The sequence below is a fragment of the Nanorana parkeri genome, unplaced genomic scaffold (assembly GCF_000935625.1).
Source record: "Nanorana parkeri isolate BGI_ZX_2015 unplaced genomic scaffold, ASM93562v1 scaffold606, whole genome shotgun sequence".
Taxonomy (NCBI): domain Eukaryota; kingdom Metazoa; phylum Chordata; class Amphibia; order Anura; family Dicroglossidae; genus Nanorana; species Nanorana parkeri.
In genome coordinates this window covers 714,733-727,901 of record NW_017306874.1, presented here as the reverse complement: position 1 = coordinate 727,901, position 13,169 = coordinate 714,733, and the positions used below count along the sequence as shown (strand labels likewise).

At 39.9% G+C, this 13,169-nt stretch overlaps 1 protein-coding gene across 1 annotated transcript in view; it reads left to right on the top strand.

Moving 5' to 3' along the window:
* Positions 1–13,169, top strand: part of HTR7 (5-hydroxytryptamine receptor 7) — a 108,480-nt gene that overhangs the window by 54,644 nt on the left and 40,667 nt on the right. The window lies entirely within an intron of this gene.

Genomic DNA, 13,169 nt, shown 5'->3' with positions numbered 1-13,169 from the left:
AGGGGAATGGGTCTATCCCTGTTTCGCTTAATGATTCACCCTTTCCAAATCTTTAAAGGAAGACTGACAAAAGGAACATTACTCTGATTACAAATACAGTGAACAATACAGAAATCTGGATTTCCTCCTGAAGAATGGGAATTTCCGGTAGGATGGTCTCCCTTTTACGTAATCACTGTGTAGCCAATAAGACTAAACAAATGAACGGGAGCTTGTCCTACTGGCCCTAGCTTCCGGCATTAGGGCCACTTAAAGGGCTGACTCCCACCGGGGACAAGGGGTTAATATTCATATATAAATATACATCTATTAAATAACAATATGATACACTCCTTTTAAAAGAACTGATTTTTTTCTAACATTGATGTTTCAACATTTTCTACAGCCTTAGCCAAGAAAACTCAGACTATAGCTGGGATAAACCCATCTACAGTCTGTGTATAAGGCAATGTTCTGCTTCTTCTTTTGTGAAAGTAGAAAAATAATCCTCCAACTCTAATCTTCTGTTGGCTGGATATGGTATTTGCTGACTGTCAGACAATGACTTTCCAAGCTTTTAGTAGCTTTCCAGTATTGAAATAACATTGTCTTTTCAAGATAATGGAATTCCTACTCGCTGTACTAATATTATTAAATTTTTTTATGATATAGTCTGTCTTTTCATTCACTAGTATTGTATTTTATTGTATCAATTACAAGGACCTACCAATGCAGAATAATAAGCAAATATTAGAAAATAAGCTAGCAACAAAGTTTTTAGAACAAATACAAAGTAGTTTTGTTTGTAAAAGCTAAACATTTGGGCTCACTTGAAGAGAACTTTCCTTGGCAACAATATATATACATATATATATATTGTGATAGTTTGGGGACTATAGCCCAATGGTGCACGCTAAGAGACCACTTCTGAAGCTGACTTTAACATAAAAAGGACAGTATTTATGCGTTCAAAAGGTCAACAGTCCACGAACTTCACAAAACATCTTGCCTTTCTTAAGCATAAATGAAGCATAACGGTTCATTAGACTCATCAACACATCATGTTTTGGTCTCACCGACATCTGGCTGTCCCATACACTCCCAGTGTGATAGCCCCAGGACTCTACCGTATTTCTCTGTAAATACAGTCCTCGGCACTGCTCAGTATCTTTCCTCAGCTCCAAGCAGTTCAGTATTCACCCCTCATGGGTCACTGTCTCTCTCCGTTTCTCTAGCAGGTTTCTCAGGGTCCCCAACCCTCTTGACCTCTCCAGACTTCCTGGCTGTGTCACTTGTGCTCGCGCACGCAGCAGAGTCTGCCTGTGGTCGTGTGCCTCCTGCACACCCGCAACTCTCTCATGAGCTCTGGGCTGGCTTCCTAATGAGGCTCCTCTCAGCCACCTGATCAGCCCAGGCTGGTCATTGGCAACACCTGACCCCAGGACTGGAGATCTGATCCCATTATAGTCCGGAAAACCTGGAAAGAACTGAACAGCCAGTTCCTCCTCTGCAAAGTTGTTCACATTGTGGAATAACATCATAGAGTCTGTGCATACCACTGTTTATTTCCACTGTTTATTTTAAGACTGCCTTGTATATCTTAGTAGCCCCCATGTCTGGGAAATACATTGAGGGGTATTTACTAAGGCTGGAGCAGACAGACAGTCTGCTGGAGCAGACAGCGTTCGGCTCACTTCACTTCGGGTCGGTTGTTCACTCGGCTGCCTGTGGCAGCTTAGTGAATAGACCCCTATAATTTCAAAACAAATGTGAGACTATAGTCCATCACACAAGTGAGCTTGGAGAGGCGGCTACTTTACAACACACAGGGACCAAGGGAATAAACGTAGTCACCCTCCAGAAGGAAGGACAGTGTCAGCACCAATTCAGAGATGATTTGAGGATCTACAGCTGAGTGATACACTATTGTTAATAGTTGAGGTACTTGAATGCATTTTTAAGATTTAACTCTTGAGTGTCACTATAAGTTGGCACTTCATCACAGCCCCTATAGCTTAGAATGCAGATGCCTCTCAGTAGCTTGCTGATTAAAAAGAAAAAACTACCATAAGGTCAGAATGTGAAAACATATTATGGCAGGGGCTTGACTTTGACTTCCAGTTGATGATGTCATCACTGTAGATGTACATTTGTATCATTGTGTAAAGAAAGAAATAACACTTCAGGAGGATCACAGGAAATTATGTAAATGCTGGTAAACTGAAGCCACTTTTAGCATAATGTAATGAACGATCCACTGCACCACAGCTGCTTTTAGGAAATATGTTTGAGCAGTTTGAAATATCTGAGCAAAGCAATAGATTCTGTTGTTATACATTTAAAACAGCGGGTACTTAATTGTACAGTTCTATGACTAATTGCCTGGTGGTTTGAAAAGAGTAAGAGCCTGATCTGCTAGCCTGTGATGCCTTGTCCTGCTAAATTTCCTGGAGAGCAGTCGGTATATATATGGTGGGTCCTATCATGACCCTGAATCTGCCATATTATTGTCACTTACAGTCAAGAAGCCCACTTAAAAAAATCTGGGAAGGAGAAAGAAGAAAATCTGCAGATAAGAATAGTGTAGGGTTTTTTGGGCTTTAAAAATAGAGTGGAGTTTGATATAGGCATGCAGATTATACACTGTTTAAGGGAAAACTAAAACAGCTCATGATATGCTATTGCTTTTGCAGTTGGTCAAGGAAAGAGGGTCACATTATTTTAACAGTCCAGTGAGAGCGCGAAACAAGACAGCATGAGAGTCCAAAAATGTTTAATAATGTAATGGGTTCATAAATGAAAAACACAGAACAGCCAACATGTTTTGGGGGTTCAAAGACCTCAAGACCTTAAACATGATAGGTAGTGTTATGGACTAAAAAACTAGTACAAAATACAAGGGAATAATTACTTCCTGTGTAGGGTATAGCCAACATCATTGAAACAGAAAGGTGTTTACATCAGTGTTTTTTTTCTGATTCACACATGTTGGCTATACCCTACACAACAATGTCTGGTAATTTTTGATTCCGTAATACTAACCTATCATGTTAAAGCCCTGAAGAAGGCGTAGGTCTTTAAAACCCCAAAACGCATTGGATATTTTTTATTGTCGCTTATGAACCAATTCCATTATTAAACATTTTTGGACTCTCATTCTGTCCTGTTTGGCACTCTCATTGGACTTTATGCATGCATATATCTTCAACCTTGGAATCCCTTGTATGTGGGATGTTCCATTTCTGTTGAGAGCGACCTCACCGGGGCCAATGGAATTTATCACATTTGGACCAATGTTTTGAATATTTGAATCCAGCACCTCACATGTATTTGTTCCACATTAGCTTACCAGAAAGAATACCATGATAACCAATACAATGATTTTGAACAGAGTTTGGGCAGACCTCACAGCAGACTGTTAGCAAGTATCCTCTTTAAAAATGCATGAGTTATGTTGATGCACAGTGTTGGTATACCAATTTGGGATGTACCCTTCCTCAAAGTCCAAGGAATTAGTAAAGGCAATTATTCTCATTTCCCTGGCAGATAGTTATTTAAAAGGTAGCTATAGTTAAAATATTTTTAGTATTATTTATTTTTAGGGTCATGATACTGTCTTGCACGCAAATGGAGGCAATGAGCAAGTCAATCAAATGTTCTTGTCTGATGCTCTCAGTTTCAACTGAAAACCTTATTGAACACACAGAATATATTATTCTGCAACAATAGGCATGTGTGCTCTTTGCACCAGATCCTTCAGGCATCTTATTTCCTTGATGACTAAATTATCAGATCTTCCTCTAGTGCCTAGGGCACCAAATTTGAGATTCTGTGGGGCACTGGCACAGCATGCCAAGAAAATCCTGATAAGATCCTGAAAATGATTTCTTTAGCAATATATGCACATGACAAGGTGGCACTTCTTTTAATCTGAAAACTAAAAAAAATATGTATTTTCCCTTAATTAGTACCAAAAGTTCTTTTCAGTGAAGCCAGTTGATGAAGCTCATTACCATTCTGAGTGACAGGTAAGGTTGAAGGGATGTCTGGCGAACAAATTAATCAAGGTTTATGTAACTTGTCAAGACAGTATGCTGAAGGTCGGTAAAAAAAGGATTGAAAATCACAGTCTTATTATTTGACTGGTAAACTTGATCCCAATGTAGAACGTAGCTCTTAGTAGTCAAACCAAACCTCAGAGTCTAGCTTCAAGACTAAATGGTGCTGCTACAATAGGCTGTCAAGGTTCCTGTCAGTGTGCTTGAAAACATCATTGACAATGTCATCCAAATAAGTAATGCATTACTCTAAAGTATACAAGACCATTTATACAGATATATCATTATCTTTTACTGTAGCACTTTGCAGTGGTAAGCAAAATGCTAGTTATGAAATGTAACATGAAAAAATGGTGTGACGAACTTACCTCAAATTGTTCACAGTTTCACTGGGCAAATGACATGATAAAGAGGCTCTAAATGTATTATTCCAACTATTCTGATTGCATTAGAACAGGACTAATTATATGTTTTGAACCAAATAGTATTTATTAAGGTTTCGTGAAGCAGGGCCGGACTGGGACAAAAAGTAGGCCTGGGCATTTTAGACTGAACAGCCCAATCATGTTACCCAAAAACAGGCCCTGCCCCATCGCAATCCTGGTGTGGAGCCAAACACAGAGGCGCAATCAAGGGATGGGGCCAGCCTCTGGTAAGTAAAAGAGGGCTACAGTCGACACATGAGCCTTGCTAGAACCAGCATACAAACCGTACCACACTATGCAAACCTTGCAACAACCAATATACAAACCTTGCAACAATATAGAAAGCTTGCTACAGAGAAATCCTGTGATATCCTTAGTGCATCTCCACCTCCCCAACCATCCCCGAGCCCGGTGTACAGGCCAATGCTCCGGAAATAGCGCAACATCGGCACAATACCACCTATTCTATACATAGGCCAACCACAACAACACTGCACTGACAGCTTTTAGCGGGCCTTTCAGTGCCGAGACTCTATTGGCTAGGAACTCTGCTTTGATAAGTAATTTCTGCTTCAAATTGAAAGCTTTATGTGTGGCAGAGACTGCTGACACTCATGTGGATACTTACAGATTGTAGAGCTGGCATACGAGTAATAAAATGCAGGATACCAGGAGCACAAGCGGCTCTCTAATTAGGGAAATTAGGCGGCTGCAAGGCCTAAGGTGGCAGCCTAATTTACCTAAATACGGAGGATAATATATGCAGTATTGACTGTATGGGAGGCACATACAGTAGAGGCTCTATAGGGGACAGACAGGTATAGGATAAATATGGGTCCATGGTGTACACATGATTATTCAGTAAGCAGAAAGCTTTGAAAAACCCCCCATATTATAATAATATCATCCATATATATTAATATTTTCCATCTTCTACAATGGTGTTACTGATTATTCGTTGCCTCCAGAGCTGGCAAAGTTGGCTAATAGTCCTCAAAGTCCCATAGGTGGACTGTTCTGATAATGTCTAGCCTAGCAAACCTATTGAAAGGCAATGGGTTTCCAAGTGTGATAGTGAAAAATTAGTGATTGGTGGCAGCCTTGCTGCCATACTCATCGTTAGCAGTACGAGGAGTGGCACACCGACCTCCTATCACCCTTGGCTGGGCCCCCCACCAGCCCTGGGGACATGTATCCGCCGCTGAACCTGCAGCCCGCACACCGTGACACTTCCTTCTCACAACCTGCCCATCGCCACCTCATAGGACGACTGAGACGTGCATGTAAACCTCCTCCAATCAGCGGTCCGCACGTCACTCAAGCTCTCAAGGCAGGCCATCAAGCATAGCAGACCGAGCCGGGCCAGGCCATACAATCACAATTAGGGCTTATTTGCCAAATATGGTCCTAGCATTTACTACCATAGAGGCAGGACATTAGCTAAATGGACTCATATGGGAATACACTTCAATATAAATGGCCTTCAAGTAAATCTGTCACTTAAGTAAAAACCACAAAACAAACAGCGATCCACAGGAAGAGGTGAGCATTATCATCTTATCGACTAAGGCTCCCTGTTGGTTAGCGTAGCAGCCTTTTGCATTAAGGACCAATAGGGTACTTTAGGAAGTGAAAACGGATGGGGTCAAGCTAGACTTTTACAGAAAAAGTTGAAACTCACATATAACTTCAGCTGCCTCTCTCTGATTCTAACATCTGTTTTTTACTGAAGGTAACCTCTGCTTTTTTCAGTGTATGCACAGAATAGATTGCACAGTTAGTAATCAAAACATTAGTTAACAGTTCAGAGAGAAGACTGTAATCTGTGGCAGTTTTCCAAGCTAGCATTGAGGAAACATAGTGTTCAGTAATCAGTGTTGGCTGTAAACCAAGATTATCGTTAAGTGGAAGTCATTAATCAAAAATCCAGAATTTAAATATTTCAGGTATTCTATGGCCAGAATGCAATTTAATATTTTCAAAAATATAAAAGAACATATGTCTGTTTTAGGTTGGCGCACAAGCGTTTCTTAATGTAATCTGTATTCACATTACTGGAGTATCAGCTGGCCTGTGTTTGATCTGTCACTGATATCTGTATCACCTTTCCTTTTATTTGTTCCTTCTAAATGCATCAGAGCTGTCTTTCATTTAGTAGGGAGAAGCTTTTATTATATGTACACTTTAAAAACAAAATCCCCATTCTGGGTGGAGAATTGGTTTTGATAGGGATGTTGCTGTCTCTTCTGTTTACAATATTAACAGTCCAGGAGCCATGTAAAGGTGTTATTTATATTCAACTAATTTTTAGTGTTCACTTTATATCATATATTTATTAACATGTTTATATATTTTTGCATATATACTATAGGTATGTACTTGACATTTTACTTTCTTTCTCTCCCCATTTACTGTATGTGGTGTCCCCCAATAGTGTAACTGAACTTCCTAACACTAACCCCTAGTCCTAATATTAACTTCTTAATGCAATGGTAAAAACCCTCAATAACCACACAGTAGACATGTGCGATTCATTTTGTTCTGAATTGAAATTCAGGTGAATTGCTGTAAATTTGGACATTCAGATGCATCCGTATTTCCGCATGACAGAAATAACTAATCCAAATATATCCGAATGTTTGATAACGAAATTCGGAAATCCAAATTTCATTCAGAATGAAACAGAAGTGGGAAAGCTGCCATTTAAAGCTCAGCTCTCAGGCTTCTCTTCTCTTTAGTCACACTCTGGACTTGTATCCCCAATGAAAACAAAGTAACAGAATATTGTTACAAAATGTAAACAAAGAAAGAAGCTGAGAGCTGTGTGTTATTCTGTAACTTCTGCTTCTTTGTTTACATTCCAATCCCCAATTTAAACAAAAATCTGACAGCTGTCACAGATTACACAAAAGTGTTAAACAGTCCACAGAAATAATTATAAAAAACAGCATGCAGTTCCCCTGACAATTCATGCCAGACCCTCTAGGTCTGGTAGAAATGTTAGGGGGACCCCCAATGTAAAAAAAAAAAAGTAAAAACAGCATGCGGATCCCCCGTCAATTCATACCAGACCCTTTAGGTCTGGTAGGAATTTTAAGGGGGACCCCAACACCCAAAAAACTAAAAAAGTAAACTAAGTAAACTAAAAATCCCATACCAGACCCGTAATCTGGGCAGCATCCGAATGTGAATGCCTAAACGAATTGACTTTCAGACCCGAATCCCTAAAAACGAAATAAGGAAACATTCGAAACGAAACACATTTTTTGCCAGCTTACATGTCGCTATATAGCTGGAATAAGCAACATTGTCAATATAAACACAAACAAAACACAACACATTCCTTTCTCAGCTCAGTGCTAACATACCATGGTAGAAGCATTCCCAAGAAGCATCTCAATCAGCACTCATTCAACCTCCTAGATAAAATCAAAGCAAAATGAGCTTCAAACTAATAAGCTCCAATATAACTATATAGGAATAGGCAGACAATTGAAGTTTGCAGCAAACAGATTGTATAGACAGTTCATAAACACTTATATGGGTGAGTGTTATTGCATATGACATTCATAACCGCATCTACAAGCTTTATGTTCAAATTGTAAACCATGACCAGATAACTGCTTAGCAGCTCAGCAGCAACTGGATTGGATTGTGCATACAATCACTGTACATACAATATAATCATTGGAGCTTCTTAGTTTGCAGCCCATTTTGCTTTGATTTTATCGAGGAGCTTGATTGAGTTCCAATTGATATGATCTGTATACACTATTTATGTGATACAGACAATACGCCATTTGTACATGCAGTGACTAATATTGAACATCCACTTTTCCAGCCAAATTTGGGCAGCACCTACTTTATATTTGTTATTTGTTCTTATTCACATTGCTTAACTTTATTTGAATGTAATATTTAAAATAAATGCTTACATCTGTAAGTTCTTTTTACAGGGCCAGATTAACATAGGGGCTCCACCACTGATAATAGGCCTGGCCGGGTTGAACACAATCAGACAGAGGCGTTGGTAGCTCACTAATCAGGCACATTAGGCGGCAGACCAACAGCACAAGGCCCATGATGCTTTTAATCCGGCCTTGGCTTTTTACTTGCTTAAAAAAATCCTACATAGCTTCCCCCATGTAGTGTTAAGGGGTTCTTACTCCAAAAAACCCTGTCTGTGCTGGCAGATTGAACTGTTAACTAATGTTTTGATTACTAACTGTGCAATCTATTCTGTGCATACACTGAAAAAAGCAGAGGTTACCTTCAGTAAAAAACAGATGTTAGAATCAGAGAGAGGCAGCTGAAGTTATATGTGAGTTTCAACTTTTTCTGTAAAAGTCTAGCTTGACCCCATCCGTTTTCACTTCCTAAAGTACCCTATTGGTCCTTAATGCAAAAGGCTGCTACGCTAACCAACAGGGAGCCTTAGTCGATAAGATGAAGGGGATAATGCTCACCTCTTTCTGTGGATCGCTGTTTGTTTTGTGGTTTTTACTTAAGTGACAGATTTACTTGAAGGCCATTTATATTGAAGTGTATTCCCATATGAGTCCATTTAGCTAATGTCCTGCCTCTATGGTAGTAAATGCTAGGACCATATTTGGCAAATAAGCCCTAATTGTGATTGTATGGCCTGGCCCGGCTCGGTCTGCTATGCTTGATGGCCTGCCTTGAGAGCTTGAGTGACGTGCGGACCGCTGATTGGAGGAGGTTTACATGCACGTCTCAGTCGTCCTATGAGGTGGCGATGGGCAGGTTGTGAGAAGGAAGTGTCACGGTGTGCGGGCTGCAGGTTATCCCACCCTTCCTTATGTAACCCCCAGGGTTTTACACAAATTCTTTTGAAGTGCTTTCAGATATAATAATAAACTTTGTTATACTATGCTGAAAAAGGCACCTCTATTACTACCTTTTCTTTGTTCTTGCTTAATTGTCATGTCAATATAGGGTTAGGAATACATTACATTCTATCCAACCAGTGCTACAATTGCTCAATCGAGTGTGTTATTCTTTTTCTTTAATTATTTTGCCCTCATTAGTAGTGATGGGCTCAGGCGTGTTCGCAGCTCCACGTGCCAAGCCTTCCAGGAAGCTGACAGCGCGCAGCGCCAATCACAGGCACTGAGACATTTCCCGATCTCTGCAGCTGCGGACTGGGAACATGTCTCAGTACCTGTGTCAGCTTCCTGGCGGGCTCGGCATGTGGAGCTGCGAACACGCCTGAGCCCATCACTACTGATTAGCAGCCTGCTGAAATGTACTGCTAATGATTGTCAATAAGGTGTTAAACCTGTCAGAGGCAAGAGATTACAATCACCTGTGTAGTCCTAGCCTTACAGATGTCAAAGAAAAAGAAAATTGACCGATCCTTCTATTTACATTCATATGTCCGTGGGCCCTAGCTTACCCAACCATAGCTGACATCCCCTGTACAAAGATTCTTGGGGCAAGGTCAATGGGCAAGGTTGGATTTTTCCTGTAAAAGGAAGGTGCTGGTAAAAAAACCAAAGCAACTATTACATATGTGCAGTACACACTGCACATATACAAATCCCTTTAAAAGCAATAACAGTTTAAGATCCTATCCAACATCTTACTTTTCATTTAATCTGCAAGAATATCGATCGCAAGTGATTTGAAAATAACCACAGGCACTTTGATTTTTAGAGATATGACTTGATTATGGAATTGTAGGAATATGGAATTATCAGATTACCCAACGATTGAAATAAGTCGTAGTGGATTCTGTGAGAAAAAATGTGCATTAAAATGAATGAAAAAAGCCGGTTTTGTTTGCACCCTTACAATTTATCAATTTTTCACAGATAAACTTATTGGTTTTACACTGCACTCCTGTAGGTGTCTTTTTTTCCTCTAGGCCATTTTCAGATGGGCAGTCCGATCAGGTACACCTGTCAGTTTTTTAGGCAGATCTGATCAGAAGTCCAGTGTTAGTTTATGGACAGCCGGATCTAAATAGACGTGTGTCCATTTAAATAAGATTATCCCTGACTCCTTCCGGGTCTAGAAAACAGAATGGAACAGAGTTCCGTTTTGGCGTACCTAATTGTTATGGACCTGGGGTAATCTGATGTAAACTGACACTTGTCCACTTCCATCCAACTCCCCATGGAACTTACATGGGTTCGATGAGTTCAGTTTTTTACTCCATTGTAAGGTGGAAAAAATGGACGGACATGGATGTCACAGTGGTCACATGTGTTCCGTGCTGCTCCGATCAGCATGGGAGCTGTGAACTGATGGGCGCCTGTGTTAAAGGGGCCTTATTAAGAAAGGAATGTGCAGTAAAGAAGTATTACAGGTGTCCTCTTAGTCAAATTAGCCAGAATACTTTTCTAGCTTTGGAGAGATTGTGGAAGGGTTGGAACATCTGTCAGCTTTTTATTGTTATTTTTTTCCCTATCAGGAGATTTACCCTCACGTCCTGCCCCAGAAACATAACAGCAAGTGAAAGGGAATTTTGTCAAAGTGAGGGAAATCCCACTATGTATTTGCAGTTTGCCAGAATAAGTAATCAGAATGTAGTTTCAAAAATAGGAAAACAAATGTGATTGGTTTCTTCATTTGACACATTGTCAATTCACTTTCCATAACTGTTTGATTTGTTAATTTTCCCCCCTTATTGAACCCCAATAAACACACGGACTGCATAACATAGATCTGAAATGGCTACAACAGTCCTTTCCTTCACCAATAAAACAATTAACAATTTAGTAAATAAATAAAACAGAATAAACCATATCCAAAAAATAACATGACCACAGTTTGATTTTAAGGGGGAGTCTTTGGTATTCACTAGCCTAAGGATTGACTATGACCTAACTTTTGGGCATCTCCAAAATGAGAATTTTCTGCCCTCCCAATGTTCAGAGCCCCGGTAAAGACAATTGATATCAAAAGGGGGAGCACCATACCCCCAGTTGGGCCATACCTGCCAATCTGCCGGGACAAATCTTTCTCTAATCTGACCCAGTTGACATGCAAACCATAATTGGGGGTGGGAAGGGCATCTTTCTCTTCTCAGCCATGCTTCTGGAATGATCTCTCATCAATCATAACAGTTTCTACCTTTGCGTCTCCTCCCAACCACTTGACTGCCAACCTCCAATTAAGTACATACACATACATTTAAAATAACTTTTTTGGGGGACTATTCCTCCTCTAGTCATGTCACTTCTTGCAATAATGTTTTTATTTCTTCTAGTCTGTTTTTATCTTAGCCCACATTAGCTAAAAATAATTTTGTGAACAAAAATAATACCTGATTTCCTTTTTGGTTTACTGGTCATATGCTTTGTTTTTTCCTCTTCCTCTTATACTTACATTACCTAATGTCTGGTACTTTATTTTTTGATAGCTGCCTTATTTAACTGTAGCTATATTGTTGATGGAAATAGCATTTGAGTAGAAAGCTTTTCCTGCCTTTGTTAGCACAGTAATTACATAAACAACTCTCAGCAATGGAAATTCAGAAAATATAATCATATGATAAAAATACTGTAATCCAGACAAATATATACAAAAGCCACTAGTATTGCATGGACTCCACTAATTTAGTAGACCTACCTGTGGACAGGACTGGGCCAGCCTACTGAGAATGGGGCTTTTAGTTTCACTCAGCATGTCATGTTTGACAGCTGCCTTATCAAACTGTGGCCATTTTGATTTCAAAAAATAACATTTAACTAAATAGCACACCAATTACACATACACTTGCGCCAACAGGAGTGCAGAAAATATAATCATATTATAAATATACTGCAATCAAGGCAACAATCTAAAAAAAATTGGAATAAAAACAAGTATACAGCTTCAGTACTAACTGAAATATGAAAGTCAACAATACAGATATGTTTATTGTATTTACATCGCGGTAAAGAATTTGAATTGATGAAAAGGATTTGTTTCACAGATAACATCCAGGGCTGGATTGGCACAGAGTTAAGAAAGGCTCCTGTCTCTAGTATGTTTGTGTGTGTTTGAGGGGCATCAACGACTTGGGGTGCAGCTGAGTTGGAAACCTTCCATGCCTCTGCATCATTCCACCTGTTTTTTGTGCTCAGGTCAGAATGACACTCCAGTTGTGCACATTACACTGGGAGAGCTTCTCTCCCACTGTAAACAGCAGCACTCCCCTGTCAGTGTGATATTCTATCCTATTGAATATCTGAAGTGCTCGGAGGGACTCCTGACAAAGTTCCAACAGAGCCCTCTGATTCCACTGGGATTGCTGCTCACCCAATGTAATCTGCAGGGTTAAGAGTGACAGCCAAATCCCGCTCGTCATTTATTTTCAGCAGTTGTACAGGCACCATCCATCCCTGATGGAGAGGCTGCATTTGGCACTCTTGGGTGCCAGGAGTCCAAGTCCCAGTACTGATTACATTCTGTATTTTTCTGAAACTATAAAGAGAACCCAGCATGAAATAAGTTATACCAGTTTGTCTTTCTGTGTGAGTTCAGGCTTACACATGGAAGAGTTAAGTATTTATGTGGATAGAGGTGAGAAGTCCTCTGAAATTTGAAGGTTGTTGTCTCTAAATTTCCTGTCTTTAGGTTCTGGGTGTGGATGCTAGGATGAATTAGTAACAGCCTTTGCAGTGAATCAAGACAAAAAAACTGGTTTGAAAAAAATGATTTTGTGTGTGTGTGTGTGTGTGTGTGTATATATATATAT